A 26,511-nucleotide genomic window follows, 5' to 3' on the forward strand; every position below is an offset into this window, starting at 1 on the left:
TCCGTCAATAGTCTCTCTGTGCTTGTGGGATGGTGGTCCTCATAAGGGCCGCCATCTTGTTGGTTTTGTATGGGGCGACGCTGGCTCGAGTGGAACACCTGGTCTTCCGCATCGTTTCTTCTCAGGTACTTGTTGAGGTTCTCTTCCATCAGTGTAAGTGCTTCAGCTCGTATCCTCTCTCTCTCAGCTGTGGAGAAACTTGGGCTGCTCTGGAAGAAACCTGGTCCCTCATCTTCTTCGCCACTCTCCTCTTCAACTCTGTCCCTTCTGCTTGGCTTCTGGGATGGTTGCGGTTTGCGATTGCTCTTTGATCTCGGCATTTCTTCTCTATGTGGCTCTAAAAAGGGCCGAAAGCTCTGATTTAGGTTTGGTTCTAACAGGGTCAGAATTCTCTAAGTGAGATGTTTGTGTCTCTCTATGCTATCTAAAAGGGATAGTACTGAGTTCCTGTCAGCCGACTGTCGGCAAAGCCTGTTCAACCTATACGGCCAGTGCGAATCTTGGTCCGCGATAGGGGGTCCAGCCGACAGAAAAACAATGACTATTCCTTCTAAAAAGCCGTGTGTGTAGTGTAATGTTGTCAGTAGTTTTATTTGGAAATTAACTCTTTGTAGCCTATCTTAAGAAAGACTGGCTATTTTTGTCTCTCTGCTGTAACAGCTCCTTCGGTTGGCACCGTTAGGTTTCCGGAGTGTTAACTGAAGATAATCCTCATCTTCATCTTGAACTTGCAATTGAAGGTCTATGAAGGTCTTCTCTCTCTGCCACTACTGCAACTCAGCTCTCTCTTCCTCCTCTGCTTTGGTCCTGCCGATCAGATCCCACAGCCCCAGATGCGCCTTGTAGCACGGGTCCAGCCTATTTATACCTCCAATGCGAGCAATCGGGGCAACGTATATTCCTTGGATATCAGCATTCCTTTCAACACTGAGACAATATCAGACATGGATCTACAGTTTAACGTGGGATCCGAATCACACGAACTTCCGCCGGTAACTGGATTTGGATCTCCCCTGCTGAAGACGTGTACGGTAACTATATTGTCATGAGCGAACTCTAACGTGCAGAAATGTATGTATACACGTTTGTACGATCAGAGAGATCCCTTTTCAATATGGTTTATCCAAAGCATTTCGAAATTGTGTTACTTTCAATGTCCAGATACTTTCCGAGCACCCTGTATATACATGTATGTAAATCGAAGAACGAAAAATAAACTTTTCCGATTTATTATTCCTTAAGTAATCGTAGTTACCCAATCTTAATTAAGAACCTGGGCAAATGAGAAGAACAATGTTTCCACAACCATTCAATTAGTCGGGCTCCTCCACTGTTATGTAAGCCCGCAACACCAGAGTGTAATTCTGGTTGCGTATATATATATATATATATCAGGCGCTCTGAGCCTATCCGTGTACCAAATTTAGTGGCTCCAGGATATTCCTTTCTATGCGACAGACACACATTAACTACTGCTATTATTATTATTATTATTATTATTATTATTATTATTATTATTATTATTAAAGATTGATTTCTTTTTTTAAAAAAAACGCAAGAATAAACCAATAATGATGTCATGACGATTCTCATAAACTCAAATGAGCCATCCAATTCCCCTTATCTAGCACCCAACACTCTCACTCCAGTGAAGCAAGAGAAATTGATAAAACCATCCGCAAGTGGCATCCCCCACCACTAAAGAGGAATAATGAAAAATTATTGACTGTGCCAAGAGCTCCAGAAGAGACGATGGGGCTTGTTTGTAAATCGAACCAACGTAATTTGGGGAACTAATTTCAAACATGTTAACAACTGAAGTGTTTCAGAGGCGTTGCGCGGAAGGGGATGGGATGAGAGATCGGTCACTGTCTCTATCTCTGCGTTCTCTGTCAGTCACTGAGTGCAAAGGCCCGCCCACCACTATTGGTTGAAATTCGGATCAATGTGCGACGCTGAAATTGCATTGCTACATCCAGCTAGACTTTCACTGAAAAGTAACAAGATACTGAAATACCAACCAACTGAAATATGTTCCAACAAGTGTGTATGATGTAAACAGCATGCCTATTAAGTTTTATATGGGGTCACAAGGAGCCTCGAAATATCAATACAAAATTCTTACATAGTCTCGGCGCTAACAGGATGTTAAACTTTAAAGAGCTAACTACTTAAGATCAATCGTAGTTGTTTTATTTAAAGCATTATACAGGGTGAATAACATTTAAGCGCCTAATGAAAATTTCTTACAACTTTTTTTTTTTTTTTTAATGTAGGTGATTGAACTAAAATACCGGTTGAGAGGGAATTGAGAATGATGCATGAGGAATTAAAATTCTTCAGAATCCTTAGGCGCCAACGTTGTGCAAGAGGTTCTGCAAAACCTTTGAAACAAAACGAAATAAAATCTTAAAGTTAACGTTCCAGGGTTACGTTCTTTAAGCTAAAACAAAATGAAATAGTTTTCTCGCAGTTTAATGTCCCACCATTACGGCCGTTAGATTAAGCGATACGATGACTAAGACAAGTGAACGATGATGGAAGAATTGGTGGAAAGAAAAAGTGGGAGGAAACGAGAGTACCCTTAAGAAAACCCACAACCACGATGTTGTTCACCACAAACTTAATTCGCCAGGAATCTAACCAGGAACCCCACTTTAAACTAAAAGAGACGATTGGTTAATTAATATGAATGTTTATGAAATAATAAGAGTGTGAGTTTAAACGGGGAACCTTGAAAAACCCACGGACACGATGTTGTCCACCACAAAGTCACATAGCCTCGAATCGAACCAAGGACTCCTAGCACCAAATATGAGAGTCCTGCCACTGAGCCAGAATGCCCCCGAAATGGGCCAAGTATCGGATTTCTACAATGTATGTGGTGTGTGCAGTGAAGATTCGACATTTTCAACTATGATCGGAAGTTTAGAGGAGGTTTACGAGAGCGCCAGGGAACACTAACTTGATTCCAATTCCCACCAAGTGAGCTTTGTGATGGGCAATCATTCTGTGTGGGGTATTTCACAGGGTTCTCCAGTTTCTTTCCACTTTCATTATTCCACAACATGATCCATCCCATCATCATCATCATCTCCCTTAGATTCTGTGCATCATCATTTCCTTCCTAGTTCACGAAGAAGGACAATGAGCAGTGGCGTATTTACGATTTTGTTTCGGGGGAGCTTTGCTAACTTTCGGGGGGGGATTTGCCTGAAAATGCGAAAGTTCTGCAAGATATTACATATACTTTACTATAGTAAGTAAGATTTCGGGGGGGTTGAAGCCCAGAAGCGCCACCCCTCTAAATACGCCACTGACAATGAGTAAAGTGTGCAATTCGCATTTACCTATTATTAGGGCAACGCAAAAGCATAAAAGACATAAAAAGCATAACAGCAATTTACACATATGGTTGGTACCTTGAATATGGTTGTGGTTGTCTGAAGGTCCAGAAGGAACTAATTTTAAAAGCATAATAGACCATAATTTTAGAAAATAAAGCATAATTTAAAATATATAGCACAATTCTTCTAAAAATTCTGTTTAATTCTAAGTTTAACATACTGCAGGGGTGCCCAGAAGGGGGGGCTATGACGCAAACTGCGTCATTGAAATATTTGGGGGGAGGTTAAAATCTATATAAATATGTTTGATAAGGGGGGGGTAAAATTAATCGAAAAGAAGATTTTTTTCATGGAAGAACACCTACGGATAGACAATTGGGGGGGTGCGTCATAGACATAAGAGGGGTGGGCACCACTGCATACTGTATTAATATTTTTAAAAACAATATTTAGAATGAAAAATCATTGAGAACATAACAATGCAACAATGAAAAGCTTATTTGTTTATTTGTAAACTTTTCGGTGTAAGCCTTTGGTATGGAGAAAAGGAAAAAGGTAAAGAAGAAAACTTTCCGCCAACAATGAATAGTACACAAAACTCCAAACTATATTGTTAAGTGTACCTCTTGAACTTGAGCACCTTCTGTACTTTTTGGTGTCATCTTTTACTTTTCCTTTTTTATATATATGGACCTCTAAGGTGCACACAAGTGATTAAAAGAAACTGACTCAAGAAAAGCATATCTCTTATAGAGTGTATTAAGTAGAAAGTTCATTAAATATGAAAGAAACTGATTGCATAAAATATTAATAAATAGATCAAGATATTTAGAATATTTAATGTATAGTAAATATTATACATTATACACGATTAATGTAAAATAATGATTGAAATTGACAATAAAGCATAATTTGGAAAAAAATAAAGCATAATTAAACAAAAAATAAAGCATAATGTGGGTTGCTCTACCTACTATCAAAGATTTACTCCTTTATATGCAAATCCGTGATATGAGACTTATTACAAGAGCGTAGTATCGGGTAGGATAATTTCATGGCAGAAAAAAAATACAGAAGAATTCATGAAAGAATCTTAAAATGTTAAGTTCGGATGATCCCAATGTTGGAAATTATATCTTGGATTCATACAGGAACACGCATTGCATTACATTGTGTAATATAAAGAAAATATGATAGATACATGATCAGCTGAGACAATTAAACAAATAAAAGTAGCTGTTAAGTTACACATGAATGCAAATTGTGAACTTGAATTATCCACAGCTGGCAAAGATGCAAAATGTCTTATTTGTTTTTATTGGCGCAAGTGGGATCGTTGTTAAGTGCGAAGTGACGTAAATATACATAAATGTAAGCTACTCTAATTCAAATGAGGAATCCTTTTACAAGAATATTACCTTTCTCTCAGTCGTTGGATAATGTTAATTTAAAATGCGTAAAGGTTAATGTAATGAAACATCAGCATTATTTTTGCATTTTAAATATTCAAATTTTTTTCTTCCTGGCAAGCAAAAGGTAAAATAAAATGCTATTAAATTTAGCTTAAAATAATTATTTTGGTTCTAATTATAAAAAAGACAAACATTTTTGTTTAGTTTAACGTCCCACGATTATGCACAGACACTAAAGGAGACAAGGGGCCGCAGTGGCTCAGTGGTAGAGCGTTCACCTCTGGTGCTTGGGGTCCCGGGTTCGATCCCAGCCCCCGCCAAGTAAAGTTTGTGGTGAACAAACACTGTGTGCGTGGGTTTTCTCGAGGTTCTCCCGTTTCCTCCCACTTTCTTCATTCCACCATTTCATTCATTACTTATCATCATCGTCTCCTTTAGCCTAACCGGCATAACCATGGAACGTAAAACTCAAAGATTTCATTTCAAAGAAATTAAAGGAAACAATGGAAATCAGATGGGTGATAATGTACAATTAAGAAAGTGGGAGGCAACAGAACTCCGAGAACATCTACAATTATGGTGTCTGTCCATCACAAAATCTAGAGAGCCCATGCACTAAACATAGAAGAAACAAACAAATCAGCATTTTCAACAAATTTAAAAAGTTCGTTACTGAATTCTCTACGCGAGCGTGTGTGTGTGTGTGTTATTTGCGATTTTTTTTTTCAATGTTGAGCCCTCCATTCGATGGAGCATCAAAAACTATCTCGAAGAAGTGATGGAATTTTTCGCGTCACTCTTACCGTTTCCCAGATATTGGTCAAAAAAAGTTCCCGATTTCGGGAGATTTAAGGAGCCATATCTCGGGAATCGTTAGTCATAGATGATATTGGTGTTGATTAATATCTACAAGGATGGTGGACATTTTGGTACCAAATAGTAACCGGTGGCCACTGGCCAACTGACCACTGTTCCCCAGATATTGGCCCCCCAAAAAGTTCGGATTTCGGGAGATTTAAGGAGCCATATCTCGGGAATCGTTAGTCATAGATGATATTGGTGTTGATTAATATCTACAAGGATGGTGGACATTTTGGTACCAAATAGTAACCGGTGGCCACTGGCCAACTGACCACTGTTCCCCAGATATTGGCCCCCCAAAAAGTTCGGATTTCGGGAGATTTAAGGAGCCATATCTCTGGAACCGTAAGTCATAGAGAGATTATATTTTGCGAATTTTTCAATTTTCAGTTGTCTATTTTAAGCATGTGTCTTCGTAAAACAACATATCGTAAAACGTTTTAACAGAACTCTTAAACAAAACATGTGGAAAAAATTTAGTACTGAAGGAAATTATAAATGGATAGATATATGTTACAAGAATTGTTTAATGAATATAATAATAAAGTACAGGAAACAATTGGTATAAAGTCTGTAGAAATGAATAAATAATCTTTTAAAGTTCGTACTGGCAGTGCTCTTGGTGCATTCTCAACTGGTTTAAAATAAAGATTCACAAATTTGAAGGTTCTTCTAATAGTTTTGGTATGTTTATTTTGAATACTAATTATAGACTTCCTTGCGGAAGAACTTTAAAGAAAATACATTCTGAAAATTGTTGTATGTTTTCCTGAGAAAGTATCGTTTTAAGAGCCCAATTTGGAATATAATAATAATAATAATAATAATAATAATAATAATAATAATAATAATAATAATAATAATAATAATAATAATAAAGGAAGGAAGGAAGGAAAGAAAAGTAACTCGCTTTACGCGAAGCAAAATTTATTCATGTTATGGTTTATTTTGGTTGTAATATTCGTATTACAAGTAAATGTGGTTTTACTTTATTTCTTGAAATCTTTAATCTCTTAGAAACAAATCCCCAATTCCCATTAATGCTTCCTTCGTTAAACATTCACTATAAATGTTGAATAAATTGGGCGACATACTACATTCTTGTCTGATTGCACTTTCAAAATTAGAGATTATACAAACACCACTGAAATTTGAAATGAAAATTTCTAGTTTATTCTCCCATACAGTGGCGGCGATTGGACGTTAAAAGTAAAGCGGGTGGGCAAGACATGATCTGAATATTTGTATATCAATGTTAGTTTTCCTTGTTGTTTCTAACACTTTGACGAAATGTTGTATAACTAATAGGATACTATATTTTTTAGTTAAAATACCGTGTATCGTATTTCAAATTTTATTAAGTAAATTGACAAGAGCAACGTAAGTAAGTACTAGCCCTTTGTACTCTTAAACAACGAAACTGTAAGAAGAGATTTGATTCCTTGTTTATGAATATCTTGAAATTCTGTCTGAAAAATTGTATGATCAGATTATTTAATAACAAATATGCAAAACAAATAAATAGAAAGGATAATATTAATCATAGTAATGAATAATGAGGCTTGTTTAGCAAAAGTTATGTTGAAACTGGAGATTAATGAACAACTTATATTTTTTTATTCCACTTATGCCATTAAATGTCTGGTATTATTCTTAGAAAATGAAAGGCAGTAAATACTACAAGCATTTACGAGTTAAATACTACGACTTTTAAAGAAATACGCAAATTGCAATATTAGTTGCTTTGAATTGCAATTAAAACGTAATTAATGTAACTTTCTTAACTCCACGGGGAGACAAGTAGCCAATATGTACCCACGCAATATTAAATGGCACCATTTTTTCTATGAGGCAGTAATACATGCAAAAATTTCACATTTTCAAGTGAAACTATGTACATTAAGGGGTCACTTGAAAAAAGTGGGGAAACTGCCCCTCCCTGTCCCCCTAATTGCCGCCCCTGGTCCCACATATATGCCCTGTCAGCTAAAGGAGACTGATGATTAATGAAAGTGAAATGATTATTAAAAGCATTGGGGGTATGAGAATGTCGGACAAAACGGGAGAAACCTTACAAAAGCTCACGTAACACGATATTTTCCAACACAAAACTGACATATCCTGGGATTGAACCAGAGACTCCTTGTACTAGAGATAGGCGCTTTATACGTGAGCTGATCAATAAGGAATGATCATAAATGAATAAAACATAATTACCTGTACTATCCTCCAAATGTTGATGGTCTTTTTCAAAATAGTCCCCATTACATGCAATGCACTTGTCCCAACGTTTTTGCCAATCATCAAAGACATGCTGGAAGCCATTTTTGGACAGTTTCTTCAATATCGCCTCCGCAACTTTCACCACTGCTGCTAAAGATGCAAAATGCCATTTCCGGAGGTGTTTCTTCTAAGTTGGAAAAGAAATAAATCACAAGGAGCTAAATCAGGGCTATATGGAGGCTAGGGTACACACGGAACGTTGATCTTTGCAAACAGAATTTCTATATTGTTCTTTGCGTGTCACTTCCATGTTGCCTTATGCGAAACTGAAACTACGTGTGCTTGAACATCTACCAAGGTCATATTCTTGACGTCATGGCCTTCGAACTTCCTCGATTTATTCGTCACTTCTCCCACTACGTGACGTGTTTCGTTTTCTGTATCTTCATGTTGTATTAACCTAATAAACACTGATGAACCCTCTTTATTGATCAGATTACGTACAACTGAGTCACCGTGCTCCCAAGAAGTGATCCAAGGGATAATTATCCCGGGGATACTAAATCCCTTCCTCCGGGGGGCATATCTTAGATTATGCTCAACGCGAGTTATCACTACTATGAACCATTACTTTTACTCCTATATATTATAAGTCTTTCCCTCCCTGACACAGGGGGGGGGCACAGTAGCTCAGTGGTAGAGCGCTTATCTCTGGTGTGGGGGGTCCTGGTTCGATCTCCGGCCAAGTTTGTGGTAGACATCTTGAATATCGTGTACTGCTGCTTCTTTTTTAGTACTGCTGCTTCCTCCCATCAATTTTTCCATCATCATTCACTTGCTTTAATCGTCGTCTTCCTTAGCCTAAAGGGCATAAACGTGGGACGTTAAACTAAAAGATATCATTTCATTTCCCTCCCCTCCCCTCCCCCACCCTGGGAACAGTCTATGAAATCATCACTGCTTCTACGCGAGACCTTGCTTTAATACATTAAAATCAATTTTGAGACAAATTGTACCAGGCAATGTCTTTAACTGCAGCAATTAATCAACCCTCAATTCTAGCTTAACCTAACCTAAGTGTGTCGCCATGAGTTAGACGGTACTGCTTTACGATACAACATTCTTAAAATGTCAGTTTCGGTTAAGAAACAAAGAAACAACAATCTTGAGTTTTTTTTTTTTTTTTTTTTTTTTTTAAGGCACCTTTAATACAAAGACATTTTTCTCGCTCTGCTATTCACAGAATACAATAGAATTCCAACGTATTGGCTTCTGTATTGGAATGAATAATAATAACAATAATAAAAAAGGAAGTAAGGAAAGATTCATTTCACAAGCAAAAATACTCAGAAACATCTGTTTCCGCCGTATGGAATTGGATTTGCTCGATTTCTTCGATTCTTTCCTTGCTATTTCTCTTCCACGTCGTGAATGATGAATCCATCTTGGAAGTGTTGAGGAAGAGAATATGGGTAGAAAAAAAGAGCCAAATGAATATATACAATCGTATCTTTTCCATTAAAAAGAAATTGCATATGGAACAAAATTCAGTCTCTTCCTCCTCCCTCTTGTACTTTCTGGAATCAATCTGTTTCTGCCACGCAATTATGTTTGGTTGGGGTAAAAGTTCTACATCATATCAGCGGTTTAACACACACACACAAAAGATGAGACATAAAACAATCGATGGATCGAATGTACGAGTTGAGTTAATTTTGAGTTTAACCCGTAAGTACTATGGACCGTCTCTCAGACCGCTGTGACTTTTCGTATCATATTTTCCACAGCCTTACTACTACAAGTGGATCTTTTCGTCTACCTTCCTGTCTAGTAAATGGTTACGTATTGTGAAGTTCGTGTTATATTTGATCCCTTGTGCGCAGCACTGGAGGGGTTGACCGGTCTCACAGACGTACTATAGTAGTTACGTGAGTATTTTGCTGCCCAGTTGTCTTTCGTTATCTACTGATTATCAGCAGTTTTGTGTCTTACGGTGTGGCACATCTTGCACCACACATCAAATCATGACCCAAAGACTGGAAAACCTGAAATAATCATATTTTGTAACATGAGTAAAAGCGGAGTAGATACTCTAGACAAAAAAGTACAGATTACACATCAAGTCGTCGAACAAGATGATAGCCATTGACAATTTTCTTTATGATGGTGGATTACGTGTGGTGTCAATGCGTATGTCTTGCATCAAATCTACGCTAAGTCCGCAGTGATGACAAGACTTGATTTCATGAAAACGTTGGCAAAAGGACTTGTTAGGCCTCACATAGAACGTAGATTGTTCATCAGACATCTGCCACGAGAGCTGAGTTTTTCAATCAAGAGCATACTACAGCTTGAAAGTGAGTTTCCCACCATCGCGCACAATTAGTCGAAGAGGAAAACATAGTTTTCTTTCCACTGAGTTGTAGGCGGAAAGCAAAGATATTCGTGTCAGCGGTGTGGAGTACCGATTTCCTTGCAGTGCAGCAAAAAGATATAAGTGCCTATCTGAAGAAAGTCCATGAGGTCAGAAAAGATAGTGCGGTACTTTTCTTACTGGCAAAACGTAGTTTCTTTACTTTTGCCATCATATAAGAACTAAAAATTAGTTTTATTTATTACCTTTTCAGTACAAAAAATGTAACACTACAACTACAACAGTAATTTCTTGTAAGTTTAAAAAAGCTAAAATTCCATGTTTTTTCTCCGATTTTACTGTAGGCCTATTTTCTACTCTCAATGCATTTATAAGAACAGTGTATTTTAAATTAGTGTTATTTTGACTATATAGAAACAGAGAAAAAATTGAATATTTCAATTACAATTTTAGAATAACAGTGAAAACATTGTTGCAAATTTTGACTATGTTCTCTTTCTCATTGTTCTAAAAATATGAAACTTTTTTTACATCGTGAAATTACTGTTTTATTTTTCTATAAGCAACTAGGATATGTAGGATAGCATTTTTTTAAAAAAATGCAATAAAACTACTGAAACAACAATGCGGTCTGACAGACCGTTCCATAGTAGTTACGAGATTATTTTCGTCCATAGTACTTAAGGGTTAACGTTCCTTTCAGCAGCGAAGCTATATGAGACGAGATCTACAGATTAACACAGAATCCGAACCACCTAAGCTCCCGCCGGGAACCGGGTCTCCTACGTGAAAGGCGCGTATGCTAACCGTTTAGCCACAAAGGAGCTCTCGAATGTGCGAATTAGGTTACTGATATTGGGAGGAAAATAAGGTCCAACAGAACACAAAAGGTCTGAAGGGGCAATAATTCAAAATGACGCCTTTCTTCTCTCACAACATACACACAAAAACAAAGGTATATCAAAAAGTAAGATATGGATTTTCTATTTAGTGAAACACGTGAAGATATCTGAGACTATACCATATTTGGCATATAGTATACACTAACATTAGACATAGGAACCATTGCGGTCCAAACACACATTCTAACATGACACCAAATTGTCCATGACCTTTGTAAAGAAATGTTGCTCCAGGCTTCCTAACCAAATAGCCGTAGATGCTTTGGTACCCAGCGCGCAGCCGCTCACACAAACTTTCGTGAAGCCAAGTTAGTTATGGACGATACTTCTCACCGAACAATATGTGATTTGCAATGCATCTGCAGTGTCAGGCAATTTCACTTTTCTGTCTTCACGAATCATTGCATTGACGTCACAAACATTCTTGACGGTGACGGACGTTGCTGGCCTGCCACTTTGTCATCATCTGTCACAGTCCTCCTACCATTTGAGAATGTGCTGCACCACACTTGTTTCTGGGACAGAACAATCTCTCCATAGACCTCCACTAATTCCTGGTTTCTGTCCCATAAGAAAACAATAAGAAAAGAATAACACCTTGCCCCTCCTCTTGGGAATAACGTTCAACTAGTAGTTGCATGGGCTGCTCAAAGTTTGTTTAAGCTTTCGCGGTTTAACAACGAAACACATGATCTGAACGCCCCAAAAATATACAGAAATGGGGGTCGCTATCTTTCAAGGCTGATTCACACATAGGGTGCTGTGCCCATGCCGTCCCTTTGCCATTACCATTCATTCACACGTACAATGCTGTTCTGTGCTGTTGCTGCTTTCTGCACAATTTCCCAATATGGATTCCAAAGGAGAAAACTTCGTGTGCACCGAAGGAAGCCAAAGGATCGTGGACGACCAGACGCGATCAGGCTGGTTTCTCTTCAAGGCAGCCTGTTCGGGTACGGTACAGCCACGGCACGTCATGTATGAATTAAAAAAAAAAAAAAAAGACAACCATATGAACTTTCAATGTCAAAGTCTGAAAAGAAATTTCGTGCATCACGGTACGGCATGGGAACGGCACACTGTGTGTGAATTAACCTTTATTCACCTCACTCCCTTAAATTTTCTACACCATTGATACGAAGTTTCTTTTCAGACGTTGATTTCGAAAATTCACTGGGTTGTCTTTTCTTTAATTCTCACATGACGTGCCTTCCCATGTGTGCCCCGTCCGTGCCGTGGTCCACAAAGTTTCTTTTCAGACTTTGACATTGAAAAGTCATTGGCTTGTCTTTTTCAATTCTCACATGACGTGCCGTTCCCATGCCATGCCCTATCCTTATCGTGGTCCACTAAGTTTCTTTTTAGACTTTGACATTCAAAAGTCATTGGCTTGTCTTTTTTAATTCTCACATGACGTGCCATGCCCTATCCTTGCCGTGGTCCACTAAGTTTCTTTTCAGACTTTGACATTCAAAAGTCATTGGGTTGTCTTTTTTAATTCACACATGGGATGCCGCTCCTCGATAAGCCACCTTCAAAAGAAAGCACCCCGGTAGCGACACGACGGCTGCGATGTGGCTTCGGCTTTCCTCGAAGTACTCGAAGCAACACGAAGATTACCCTCCTTATAATCCATTTTGGGGAATGGTGTAGAAAGCAGCAGCCGGACGGCATAGTATGTGTGAATGGTTACGGTCCTGCCACAGACGGACTATGGTAGGGGAACAGCATGGGCACGGCACCTTATGTGTGAATCAGCCTTGAAGGATAACGGTGCCCATTTCTGTACATTTTTAGAGACGTTCAGATATGTTGTTTCGTTGTTAAGATATCCAGACTGTGGGAGCTTAAGCAAAGTTTGTGGAGCACATGCAACCTCTTCCTCTTAGAATCGGCGCCCACTGCGTCAGCTGCTTTGGAAACAGTTATTTGAATCAGCTGCTGTGAGCCGAGATCGTATATTGCATGACTATGCTGCAATCTACGCGCTAGAGACCTGCACGGGCCGAATTTTTCGGCCCGAGCCCAATCCAGCTCGAACGTAGCTAGGCCCGGCCCGGCCCGGGCCCGAAAATTTTAGGAGATTTTCGGCCCGAGCCCGGCCCGGCCCGATAAGTTTTTAAAAATTCTTGGCCCAAGCCCGGCCCGGGCCCGATAAATTTTAAAAGTTTTTGGCCCGACCCCGGCCCGATAAATTTTTTAAAAAATTAGCTCGAGCCCCAATCTTTCTCAAAATTTAGTACTAAATTTGACCTAACCTCAGACACCTTTTCTAAACTCTGGTTTACAACCTGACGATTGCCTTCCGAATGGTACCATTGCCTCCTAGAACTTTGCCTGTCATCGAGAGAACAAAAAGTCCACTCCCTGTAACAAAAATCTAACTTAATTGATTTTAGCATAAAGTGAAGATGGCAATATTGTTTAGCGACAGGCAAAACATTCCCACCCCTTCTTGTTATATTTTGAGTTCAGCGAAGATCAAGGTTAGAGCTCAATTTACCGCATAATGCCTGCAATCCTCTATAGTGAAAGTGGAGCCGCTAAACAACACAAACTGTAAATAGCTATTGCATTCTTTGTAACATTTTTCACGGACACACTTCTTCAACGTTTGGCTTTATTCCAATTATTGTTTAACGAGAGTCAATAGTTATTAAAGAATTGCAATTGATCGGCCCCAGCCCAGCCCGACCTGAAGAGAAATCAGTATCGGCCAGCCCAAGCCCGGCCCGGCCCGGCCGGCCCAAAGAAATAACAGAGTCGGCCCGCGGGCCGGGCCGGACTTCGGGCCTCGGGCCAGGCCCGGCCCGTGCAGGTTTCTACTACGCGCGGCTGTTCTTGCCAAGGCTGCAGTGAAAGATTGTGGCTTTCAGGAAATTTATACACCATACAGCTCAGATTAAGTACTACAGCCAGCCTTTGCAGCAACGAACAGGCCTGGACAGTGCCGGATTTACGCATAAGCTTGGAGGCCCAAAAAGATTTAAAGGAAAAATTAAGAGTTGAAAAATGAAATGAAATCTACAAATAGCAACAGTGGCTTCTATGATTTAAGTAATGGGGCCCCTACTACTAGCCTGCTTCCTCCTCATCAAACCTAAATCCGGCTCTGGACTTGGAGCATTGTCATGCAGCAGGATCTATGCGAGCTCAACGTACAGCGACTGATTTAAATTATTGCCTTGAACGAACTGACGCAGTTAGACAGTTGAAACTAATACATTATTTCCTCCATAGATGGCACTAAATGCCATGAACGATTTATTACCAGTTGCGAAAATTTTCAGTGTTTAGACCGGAACTTTTTGGAAGTACCCCCTATATACCTTTAATATATATAAATCACTTTTAAGTAAGTAATATTGAAGTTATATTTAAATGAATTTATTTTAACCAGACTTGAAAAAGAAATCGGTACAATCAAAACATTTAAATTTCTAGTTCATTTCAAAGAAAACAGAGTATTTAATATCTCGTATAAATTAATGGACAAGAGAACAAACATGGCACAGGCATACCTGACATTTTTAAGTCTTTATGGAAAGGATACGAAATAACTTTACATTTCTTTTCTTCTTAAAAGCTTTTTTCGTCAGTATTCTACCAAACCACTGACCCAATGAAAAGACCAAATTCGCAATGCTTACTAAGTTTCATGTCAGCGTGTCTGGAAAACAAGCGAGGCGTATGGAAACCGAAATGAGTCTTTTAAAGTTATATATATATATATATATATATATATATATATATATATATATATATATATATATATATATATATATACAGATGGTGATCAGAAAAATGGAAACACCTGAACGAAATTGCAACTTACCAGATTAATATGGTGTCGGGCCACCTTTCCCCTTCAGAACAGCCTTCATGTGACGTGGTATTGAGGCATAGAGGTAGTGAATGGTAACAAGTGGAATTTTACACCATTCCTCGTGCAGGGCATCGGCCAGTTCTGTGAGAGAGGATGGAGGTGGAAATCGTCGCCGGAGTCGTGTTTCCAAGACGGACCACAGATGTTCAATTATGTTGAGATCTGGGGATTGGGCGGGCCAGGGGAGGTGTTGAACTTCATTCCGATGTTCCTCAAACCACGCTGCAACAACGCCAGCTGTGTGAATGGGTGCATTATCATCCTGGAAGATGGCGTCATTGTCCGGGAACAACATCCGGACCATAGGATGCAAATGGTCTCCTAAAATTGCGACATAATCGTTGGCAGTGATTCGTCCGCTAAGTGTGACCACAGGACCCAATGAAAACCATGATATGGCGGCCCACAACATCACCGAGCCGCCGCCATGTTTCACAGTTGGGCGAAGACACTGCAGATATTAGCTTCTTAGGGCGTTCTCCACACATAAACACGGCCCGTGGTTGGGAATAGGGTGAAGGATGACTCATCCGACCATATCACACGTTTCCAGTCCTCAACGGTCCAAGTTGCATGGTCCCGGCACCATTTGCGGCGTGCGAAAGCGTTATGGTCCCTAATGAGCGGTTTGGCCCGTGCAACACGACCCCATAAGTTCATGTCATGTAATTTGCGGCGGACTGTGATTGTCGAAACAGGGTGGGGGAGGTGCTGATTGAGTTCCTCCGTCACTTGCTCCGCAGTGGCACGACGGTTCTGCGTGGTAATGCACTTTAATACCCGGCGTGATCTGTCACTCATGATTTTCTTCCGCCCACTGTTCCGCTTCCCCGATGTAGTTTTCCCGTGTGTTGTGTAGGCCGTCATCACCTTCGACACTGTCCCACGCGACACACCTAACACAGTAGCCACTGCCGTCACACTCACTCCACACAACCGCGCACCAACAATTTGCCCTCTTTGAAAATCTGAGAAGTCTCCTATTTTACACTACCTCCGTCTGCTGCAGCCACTGGACACTGCTGTTCCACTGCGCCTGACGTAGTATGGAGACTGACCTAACACACCACCACCAGCGGTCCGGCGCTGCGGGCGCCACGACATCACTGCCAACCCATACATCTGACGTGTTGCCAACTACAGGTGTTTCCATTTTTCTGATCACCATCTGTATATATTGCAAATTGCAGATGCTGACTGCAAAGTTCAAATGTCGAAATTTTTAGTTTAACGTCCCACTATTAAGCCCTTTAGGCTAAAGTAGGGTGACCAACCGTCCCGTAAAAACGGGATTGTCCCGTTTTTTCACTACCATTCCCGGTGTCCCGAAAAATTCTCCCGGGACGCCAAAATGTCCCGTATTTACATACATTGGGTACGAAAAATCTTTCGAGTCGCTAAAATTTCACAATTTATATTATTATTTTCTAAGCTATGTGATTATATTGGAATATGTCTAATTACTGAGCAACGTCATCCGTCAAACATTACTGAGCAATGTTTGCGATATTGGATGTGGTGGCTGCACTGTTTTCCCTCTTAGGCCTCCACCTCTAAGACTCCCACTTCGCAGACGACAATGCAAGGGGCTGAAAGTCTCATAAAAACAAACTGTTTTTACTCTCTGTTTCGGGAGGTGGAAGGTTGAGGCGCTGTCATCAGTACAGTACAGTGTTTTCGTGATTTGACTAACACGTAAGATGTAACACCACTGGCGCGTCACTCCAATAATTGGATTAGATTTTTTTTTTTTTTTTTTTAAGAAATGTGACGACTTGTCCGATTGCAACAAAGGAAAGTGAGATGAAATTGATGTCTTCCAGAATAAGCCTCAAATTTGCCCGCCTCCCAATGTTGAAGACAACTGCTCTCCTGATTCTCCACAGCATTGTTGAACATCGCTTAAAAAAAAAAAAATTGTGGGAACGACCCCCCCCCCCCCCGCAATGTTGAAGACAGCTTTGTGCCGCTGTGTAACACATTACGAAAGGGGAACAAAGGTACAGAACTATAAACGTGAAAGTAAAAAGAAAACTAGTTTTAAGTGAAATAATGTTTAAAAGTAAGAAAATGCAAATATAAGGAGTTGGAATCAGATGCTAACAATAATTATAAATCCTGTGAGTGACAAATTTGAGCGCTCATATATTTTAGTAATGTTTTCAAATATTTCATTTTTTGTTAGCTGCTGATAGTTACTTGTTATCTAATTAATTCCACAATCTTTTCAATAGGTTTAAAAAGAAAAAGTGTAAATTTGCCCTTTTTGTGAGCGATACAAAGAGAGAGAGAGAATGGAGAGGCTAAAAAATATATTTAGGAGAGCAACCTATCCAGAAATAAAAGGTGTCCCGTTTTTTCTAGTTGACGATTTGGTCACCCTAGGCTAAAGGAGACAGACGATTAATGAATACGATTAATAATAAAATAATTAGTAGAATGGAAACATAGGAGAAAACATGAAAACACCGAGATAACCAAATGGACACCATGGTCTTCACCAAAACTTCACTTTGATGTGGAATCGTACTAGATACTCCAAATACCAAATGTGAGTACTGTATCACTGAGCCACCGAAGCACCGAAAATGTTCAAACGGTGCTCGTGCTAAATACAGGGTGGCTCAAAAGTAGGTATACAGTCCCGTACTGATCGACTCATTGTTTTTTATATCATTTCTTATTGTCATCCATCATGTTGATTTAGATTTTTTCTTTTTATATAATTTGTTCATAATGTCTTTTTATTTATATCTTAAGCTTGGAACAGCCGAAGCAAATAAATCTATAAGCTAGAATGTTATACTTGATCAATGCAGGGGTGTATACCTAACTTTATATATAGCGATTGTCTCCGACAAGGCGAATTTTTGTTATTGGTGAAGTATCTACAACGGATTTCACATATTTGTCAATCACTAACCCTTTCCCCGCGAGTTGTTCAATAACAGCACAATTGCAAGGCTTTTGACAATAATGGATGTTATGCACATTTTATTGCTCCAATGTCTTACTACTCGACAGCCCTTGTTGTTGGTCTAGTGCAGTGGTTCTCAACATGGGCGTTCTCCTTTACAAAGAGGGCGCTCTGGAATTAAAGGGAGCGATTGGGGGCGATAAACTATTTAAAATATTTAGAGATTTCATGACTTTTTTTTCTTATTATTGAACGAAGGCCATTATAATTTTATAAATTATCAAAAGTTCAGACTTTTTTTATTCTACAAATAATAACGTAGATTCTTCAAGGCGGATTTTAAGAATAGAAGCCTTTTTGTGGTTTTTAGACTGCTTAGTGCAAGTCTTACGTTCAGCCTTGTGCATGAGTGGATTGGGTTAAATTGACAGGGTGCTCTGAGGACAATCGAGGGGGCACCAGGCTCTAAAAAGTTGACAATTACTGGTTTAATGCACTCATTTCCAATTAAATGCTCTGTGACGTCACATTTTCCTGATCTTCTTCTCTATAAATCACACGAAAAGGAGAAAGAACAGATAGGAAACCTGGCGTCGAGAAAGAGCAGTGGTGACAGGCAAAGAAGAACATAGATAGCTAGCGTAGTCGATGGTTTTGCGGGTACACTGCTCGTTGATCCATAACTACAAACTGGTAACCTTGTTTATTCCATTTACGCACTTCACGTCTCACTCTCCTTTATTTCATTGTTTCTGTTGGGTTTTTTTTATTACAAACAGGCGCTCATCATTCAATTGGAGTAGACTGAACTAGTGAGTAATGAGTACTGTTGCCCTGTTTACTAAACTTGTGAGTAACGTTGTCCTGTTGACTAAACTAATGACTAATGTTGCTCTGTTGACTTAACTAGTGAGTAATGGTGCTGTGTTGACTTAGCTAGTGAGTAATGCTGCCCTGTTCACTGAACTAGTCAATAATGTTGTCTTGTTGACTAAACTAATGACTAACGTTGCTCTGTTGTCTTAACTAGTGAGTAATGGTGCTGTGTTGACTTAACTAGTGATTAATGTTGCGCTGTTGACCGAACTAGTGAGTAATGTTGTCTTGTTGACTGAACTAGTGAGTATCGTAGCTCTGTTGAGTTAATTAGCGAGTAATGTTGCTCTGTTGACTTAACTAGTGAGTTATGCTGCCCTGTTGACCGAACTAGTGAGTAATGTTGCCCTGTTGACTAAACTAATGACTAACGTTGCTCTGTTGACTTAACTAGTGAGTAATGGTGCTGTGTTGACGTAACTAGTGAGTAATGCTGCCCTGTTGACTGAACTAGTGAGTAATGTTGTCTTGTTGACTGGACTAGTGAGTAATGTTGCAATGTCGACCAAACTAGTGAGTAACGTGTCTTGTTGACTGAACTAGTGAATAACGTTGCTCTGTTGACTTAATTAGCGAGTAATGTTACTCTGTTGACTTAATTAGTGAGTTATGCTGCCCTGTTGACCGAACTAGTGAGTAATGTTGCCCTGTTGACCGAACTACTGAGTAATGTTGTCTTGTTGACTGAACTAGTGAGTATCGTAGCTCCGTTGAGTTAATTAGCGAGTAATGGTGCTGTGTTGACTTAACTAGTGAGTAATGCTGCCCTGTTGACCGAACTAGTGAGTAATGTTGTCTTGTTGACTGGACTAGTGAGTAATATTGCAATGTTGACTGGACTAGTGAGTAATATTGCAATGTTGACTGGACTAGTAAGTAAAACTGCCCTGACGACTGGACGGTACGAGAAATTTCTCGTCTTGAAAACGAGTTTTTAAATTCCAGACGAGACGAGAAACTTCCCGAGTCTGGTGGGCAACACTAGTTCACTTAACTCTTAGATCTCAAACACTATTGTACAGTTACATGATTCCTAGTGTAGAATCTATAAATTAATAAAATAATTGTAACTTTCCGATTAAATTGGGAGAAAAATAAAGGCATAAATTTTGTACCAAAAAGAAAGCAAGACAAGAAAACTTTCGAGACAAAACGAAAAGAGCTTTTTGAGAATCGAAGCGAAACAACAAAGAATTCTTTGACATTCGAGACGAGACGAGGCTTTCATAAAATTTGCGAGACGAGACAGAAAAAGATTATGTTTCGTTTCACGTAGTATTGTGGGCAGCAATAGATACAAATATAAATGAATCGATTAGTATTACAGAAAGAAACTGATTCCATTTTGTGTAGCTTTGAGATTATTAACCAAAAACTATTTAAATCTAGGAGAGCAGACTTTCCGTTGCGCTTAACTCATAATTCAATGTTGAATTTACACTGTCGCTGTTGTAAAACCTTCGGCAGATGTCCTTTGTATACACAAAGTTGCATATGCCCTCAGAGAATTGGAACACAAATTCACAAAGCAAATTGCAGAAAACTTTGACTCGAGTCCTTTCTGCAAACAATGAACTAAATTAGTTGACCTACTCAAGTCGACATCCTGGATAGAAAGCTACTTCCATATCTTGTGAGCTAAAATAGTTTGGTGGTTTGAATTTGTCTTTCCACCTTTCCTTACCGTAAAACTCTTGTAAATGAATTATCTTTAAGCCGAAACATTCAATTTTAAAAAAATAAAGCCCTTGATTTTATGGTGGGTTGATTTGTACAAATGATGACATTGTATTCTCTCAAAGAACTAACAAATTCACAGAAATACCATATATATATATATGGCATCATAGTTGTAAATCGTTAAGTTTAACGTTCCAATATTATGTATGTTAGGCTCAGGGAGACGATGAGAAAGACAAGTGAATGACGATGGAATAGTTAGTGGAATGAGAATGTGGTAAGAAACGGGAGTACCCCGAGAAAACCTACGGACACGGTGTAGTCCATCACAAACGTACTTGGCCGGGGATCGAATTCTATAATTCAGCTGGAGAACATCCTATACTGGAAGGGGAGATCTTATTATGATCTGTGCACGCACCAACTATGTTGGATTCAAACGCCGGTCGCAATTCGGAGTAATGTTATCGTATTTCGAATAATTCAATATTCGAACATTCGTTGTTCGAATATTCAAATAAAATTCGTTATTTGAATCACTGAGATAATGAATCAGTATTCAAATAGCCAGTAAGTATTCAAATAACGAATCATGATCGAACAATAAATAATTTATTCGAATATTTTGAAAACGAATATTCGAATACCAGAAAAATTACTCGAATCGTTATTCGACTAAAACAATCGAATCATCATTCGAATATTCGATTGTTTTATACGAATAATTTTTCCAGTAACGAATTTTCGAATAATTTTAACACCATTAAGTCACAGCTCTCTTTAGTGGTTGGTCCTTTATAAACTATGTGTTGCAGCACCGTCCCCGTTCATCTTGAAGATAGTGCATGTATCTTTGGAGTACGTGATCCCGGGTTCGATTCCCGGTGGGAGAGAAATGAAAAAAATGAACGCATTGTTTGGATTCTATCTTAAAATTGTAGTACTATCTTGTATAGCCTCTATTCTGAAAAAGGACGCTAAATTTCAACAAACAAACTACGTGTAAAAATGAAATGAAATCTTTAAGTTCTTCCACGCTTCTAGGCTAAAGGAGACGGTAATGATAAGAAATAAATGCAATGATGGAATGAATAAAGTGGAAGGAAACGAAAGAATCTCGAGAAAACCCCCACACATGGTAATTGTCCACCATTAAGAGCCTGACTTATCAAAAATAATACAAAATTTACCATTTTTCTTTCGCTTGCTGTTCATAAGTGAAAGGAGATAATGAAATGAAACTTACCACAATCATAGATAACGTTATTCTACAGCAGAAAATATGAATCTGAAGAATTTTCAGTGTTGCCTTCCGTAGAAATTACAGTGTTACCAGAGTAACATTTCCCTCAAAATTAAGTTAAGGCACTAGAGAAACGAACTCAACTGCATTTGATTACGTATTATGTCCCGTGAACTTTTTCTTAAATAATAGCTGTATTTAGTTCTGAATAAACAAAATAGTTTTAACATAGTTATTAATATTAAATTTAATGTTATTTAAAAAGTAGTTCACAGGATAACAAGACAACATGATACGTAATCAAATGCAGTGAAGTTCGTTCCTCTAGTCGCCGCCGTAACTTAGATTTTGGGTGAGTTGTTATTCTGGCAACACTGTAATTTCTGTGGATGATAACACTGAAAATCCTTCAGATTCATATTTCCTGTTGTAGAATACCATTACCTATGACTATGGTAAGTTTCATTTCATTATCTCCTTTCACTTATGAAAACAAGCCAAACAAAAATGGTAAATTTTGTAGTGTTTTTAATAAGGCATTTTTAAGTCCACTTGGCGTGAGCTGGCAGCGAACCAGGACCCCACGCACCAGAGGTGAAAGCTATACGACTTTTCTTTTCTTTTTTTTTAATGAACCGATCATACCTCAGTTTCCTGAGCACCCGAGTTTCCTCTATAAAAGATTTCTTTAACCTTTATCAAACTTGACAGGGACAGAAACACCATACATTTCCAAGACAGTTAAAATTCCAAAGACTCTCCCAGTGGGAATCGAACCCGGGACCCCGTTCACCAAAAGCGGACGTGCTAGTCACTAGACCAGCGGAGAGGGCACCACTGAGCCCACAAACTTCGTGTAAAACAAGCTAGCTGTAAAATACTGAAACTCAAAATTAACCAATATTATTTGTGTGTTTGTCTTACCACCTCTTCAGCACATTGGGCCATTGTGGCTCACTGGTAAAACGTTCGCCTCTGGAGCATCAGCTCCATGGTACGATCTCAGCTCGCACCAAGCAAGCTTTGTGGTGGACAAACAACATGTGAGGGGTTTTCTTGGAGTTTTACCGTTTCCTTCCACTTTCTTCATTCCATCATTTCATTAATTCTTATCACCATCTCCTATAGCCTAGCCGGTATAATCGTGAGACGTTAAACTTAAAGATTTCACTTTACTTCTTTTTCTTTACCATCTTAAACTTCAATTCTAGACGTTGCCAGTGAGCCTCTTTAATAGAAACTATAGTGCCGTGAAGCCTTATTCTGTAAACGGAAAAGACAACGAGATAGACAAGAAAAGCGGACATGTAAAGCAAAAACTAACAAGAAACCAACGGTCCTCAAGAAGATAAAAACACATAAAGTAAAACAACCAAACCGGAACAACTTACCGTTGGTCTGCAGCGTATAGTTCACCCAAATTTCCTTTAATTGGTTAAAGAGCATGTGTAGAAACGGCATCGTGTTTACGCTTAGGTAAATACTATTATATAGGAACATGTGTTAACGCACATTATGCACTGGCAAACGAACTTTTAAAGAAGAAGATAAAAAGAGAACACACACACACACACATTAAAATATCCACACATCTACGCGTTGAGTTACAAGATTTTACGTATTTGGTTTGACATATCGTTGTTGTTTTATTTCGTTTCACTAAACGCCACTGTATTAAAACGGTTCCTACTGAATGTATATACTAACACAGATACGTATAACACACTTAAAAATACATGCACGCACTAATGATGATCACATATGCGAAGCCGTAAGACACATTTCATCACATCTAAGCTTTTGTGTCATTAAGTTTCCTGTCGAGATAAAACCGCAGAAGCGAAAGGAAACAATACAGTTATTCTACGCCACGGTAATATGCAGAACACGAAAAACGTTACATAGGGTTGTATGGGGCAAGAAAGAAAACACGGGGCAAACCGTGAGCAAAGAAGCAGCTCGGTCGTTGACGTAATGTGTTAGGTAACTCGATTTTTTTCTCCCTCCCTTTCTTTTGTCGACCTCGTGCGCCGGCGACTTCTGCAACCCCGCCAAGACAAAGCACACTAACCCTTCCAGACTCAACTAGAGGGTCGGTTCGTGCTCGCTCGTTTTTCGGTTCCCCCACCACCACAACACATCAGCTCCGCCGATGTGCGAGCACAGGCCTCTCACTAGCTAACCGTAGTGTAAGATACGAGATATACCTGCGGTGGCACATGGTTTGATTCGTTCAGTTTTAAACGTTCCGGTTCTTTTTCGTTTTTGGTGATATTGGAATTGGAACAGATGTTCTTTTTGAGATTTCAAAATTGGAATTTCAGGTTTTTAGTTGTAAAAACATCGCGTTTAACCAAGCAAGAATAGATAAATGGTTTTAGATAATCTCGTACTTAGATCCTCCTGTTTGATACCTTGAATTACGTATTGTCTCAGAGACCACAAGGCGAATGCTGAGATGGTGCTTTTATGTATAAATCATAACCGAATCCCTTTTACCTTCCAATTCACTTTTTATGATCTCGATGAAATGATCATATCGGTGGAACTCCAGAACGAAAACTGGTGAAATTTCCTAGCTACACTCACAATTTACGTGAGTGGAAGCATTTTGGAACAAATGACGAAATAAAGACGGCTGTGAAGCAGCTTTTTGTATGGAAGACATCCATTATTTTCCCCCCCAAGAGAATTTTTTTAAACCTTGTAAAGTGATACGAGAAATGCATCAATGTCCATAGTTCTTATGTGGAAAAATATACAGAGTGTTTCAAAACAACACCGACGTTTGGGAGGTGATTCCTGACACCAAGATAAGACTAAAAGTATAGACGAACCTGGGTGCACAAATGCTTCCTTTCGGAGTTATAGGCTTCCGAAAACATGAAAAAATGAACTTTAAAGGTCCATAGCTTTAAAGCTATGGGGCTTACCGTAGTCGGATAAAGACTTCACTTAGGAACTGATACATACGCTATCCAAAATTACAAGTTTCAGAATCCTGCGGTACTCACGTGACAATAGAGGGAGTTTGGCTAGGGGCATATAATCTGAAGTAGTCACCAACTACCTCTATAAAAATCGTTGCGGAAGTACCGCAGGATTCTCAAACATGGCTATTTGGATAGGGCACATATTAGTTTCTAAGTGAAGTCTTGACCCGACTACGGTAGGTACCATAGTTTTGGAGCTATGAACCTTTAAAGTTCTCTTTTTCATGTTTTCGACAGGCTATAACGCATTTGTGCCGAAAGGAAACACTTGTGCACCCAGATTGGTGTAGGCCCTATACTTTTTGTCTTATCTTGGTGTCAGGAATCAACTCCCAAATGTTGTCGGTGCTGTTTTGAAACACCGTGTATAAGAATTGTATTTTTTATTCCCGCAGTACATTATTTGATTTACATAAACATTTCTGTCCACAGCCACCAGCATTGGCGCAAGTTCCGGGGAATGAGGGGGAACATGTCCCCTCAATCTTGGAACTCGTGGACTGCCCTCCCCAATAATACTATTTGAAATGTTTTTTTTTTTTCAGAGAGAAATGTGATTATTTCTGTCCGACTGCCACGTCACATATGAGGGATGACGTCCCTCGGCGAACACACTATCCAATGAAAGGAAAGGAAGGATGCAACCTGGGACCATTGTGTTAAGTACCATCCCGGCATTTGCCTAGTGTGAATGAGCAAAACCTCATTCAGGATGGCTGTCCTGAAAAAAAGCTTTTTACACTTTTTCGATCGAATGCCCCTATCGGGATTCGAACTCGGGCCTGCTCGCATCGGTGACATAAATAATTTGAACATCACTTAATTTAAAAAAAAAGGTTATGAAAACGGTCTTACCCGTCCCCCCTAATGTTGAAGATAGATTTGCCCCGATTATCGCCATGGGGAAAACATTTTCCAACTTACCATCTTACTTATACAGCATAAATGTTATCATGTCTACGTGAACAAACAATATATTCTAAACTTATTCCAAAAGAACATAACAAAAACTGTAAAGTAAGGAACTTAACATTGTTAACTGTTATTAATAAGCTTGGTTTATCAAAACTCTTTTATACCCGATTGTCAAAAAAGTATTGAACCTTCAAAGGTAAAAATTGAGAAGATATCTATTGTGATTTTAAAATAAGATTATAAAGCCACATATATGTGTTATTTCATTCGATGACATTGTGCCAATTTTTTCGGGAACATCATAATCTCTCACTACAGAACACCGTGGTTTCTCCTTTAAAAAAAAAAGTGACATGGTTTTCACAGCCCTCTTTTGAAACTAACTTCATACAATTCATAGAGTTCTACAAAGACAGAAACAAACAATAGCCTGATGGTTCCAGATCTGGGGTATACAGTGGATGCATTGAAACCTCCCAGCCAATTTTTCTCAATTTCTAATGGTTCGTTAAAAACTATATGCAGTCTGGTGTTGTCAGCCTGTTATACAACATCTTCCTCTGCAAAGCGGAGATATCAGGAGCCTTTTTTTTTTTTTTCATTTCAGAACTCACGTTTATTATCTGGGCAAGAAGCAATTACGAATTGGAGAGGAAATGGAAAGAAGTTTTCGCAGTTCGAATGCATGAATCTCACAAGAGCATTTTAGCTGTATGTAAGGAAAGAAACGATCACTGAAGCTATACTGTTAAGGGTAATTTGGCATTTATAGAAGATTTACCAGCTGCGGATGCAGTATATCAGCAGCAGTGTAGTGTTAGTTTTCGGACTGGGAAGCCTACACCTATTATACGAAGGAAATACAAGAATCATGTTCGGAAC

The 26,511-nt window shown here is 39.0% G+C and overlaps 1 protein-coding gene across 1 annotated transcript in view; it reads right to left on the bottom strand.

Moving 5' to 3' along the window:
* The window catches only part of RhoGEF3 (Rho guanine nucleotide exchange factor 3), a 920,825-nt gene extending 896,948 nt beyond the window's left edge, over positions 1–23,877 (bottom strand). Inside the window, exon 1 of the mRNA XM_081756412.1 lies at positions 23,113–23,877. The gene's annotated coding sequence lies outside the window, so the exon portion shown is untranslated. The remainder of the gene's footprint in view (positions 1–23,112) is intronic.
* Positions 23,878–26,511: the final 2,634 nt, after the last annotated feature.

The sequence above is a fragment of the Thermobia domestica genome, chromosome 4 (assembly GCF_964235325.1).
Source record: "Thermobia domestica chromosome 4, izTheDome1.hap1.1, whole genome shotgun sequence".
Classification (NCBI taxonomy): Eukaryota; Metazoa; Arthropoda; class Insecta; order Zygentoma; family Lepismatidae; genus Thermobia; species Thermobia domestica.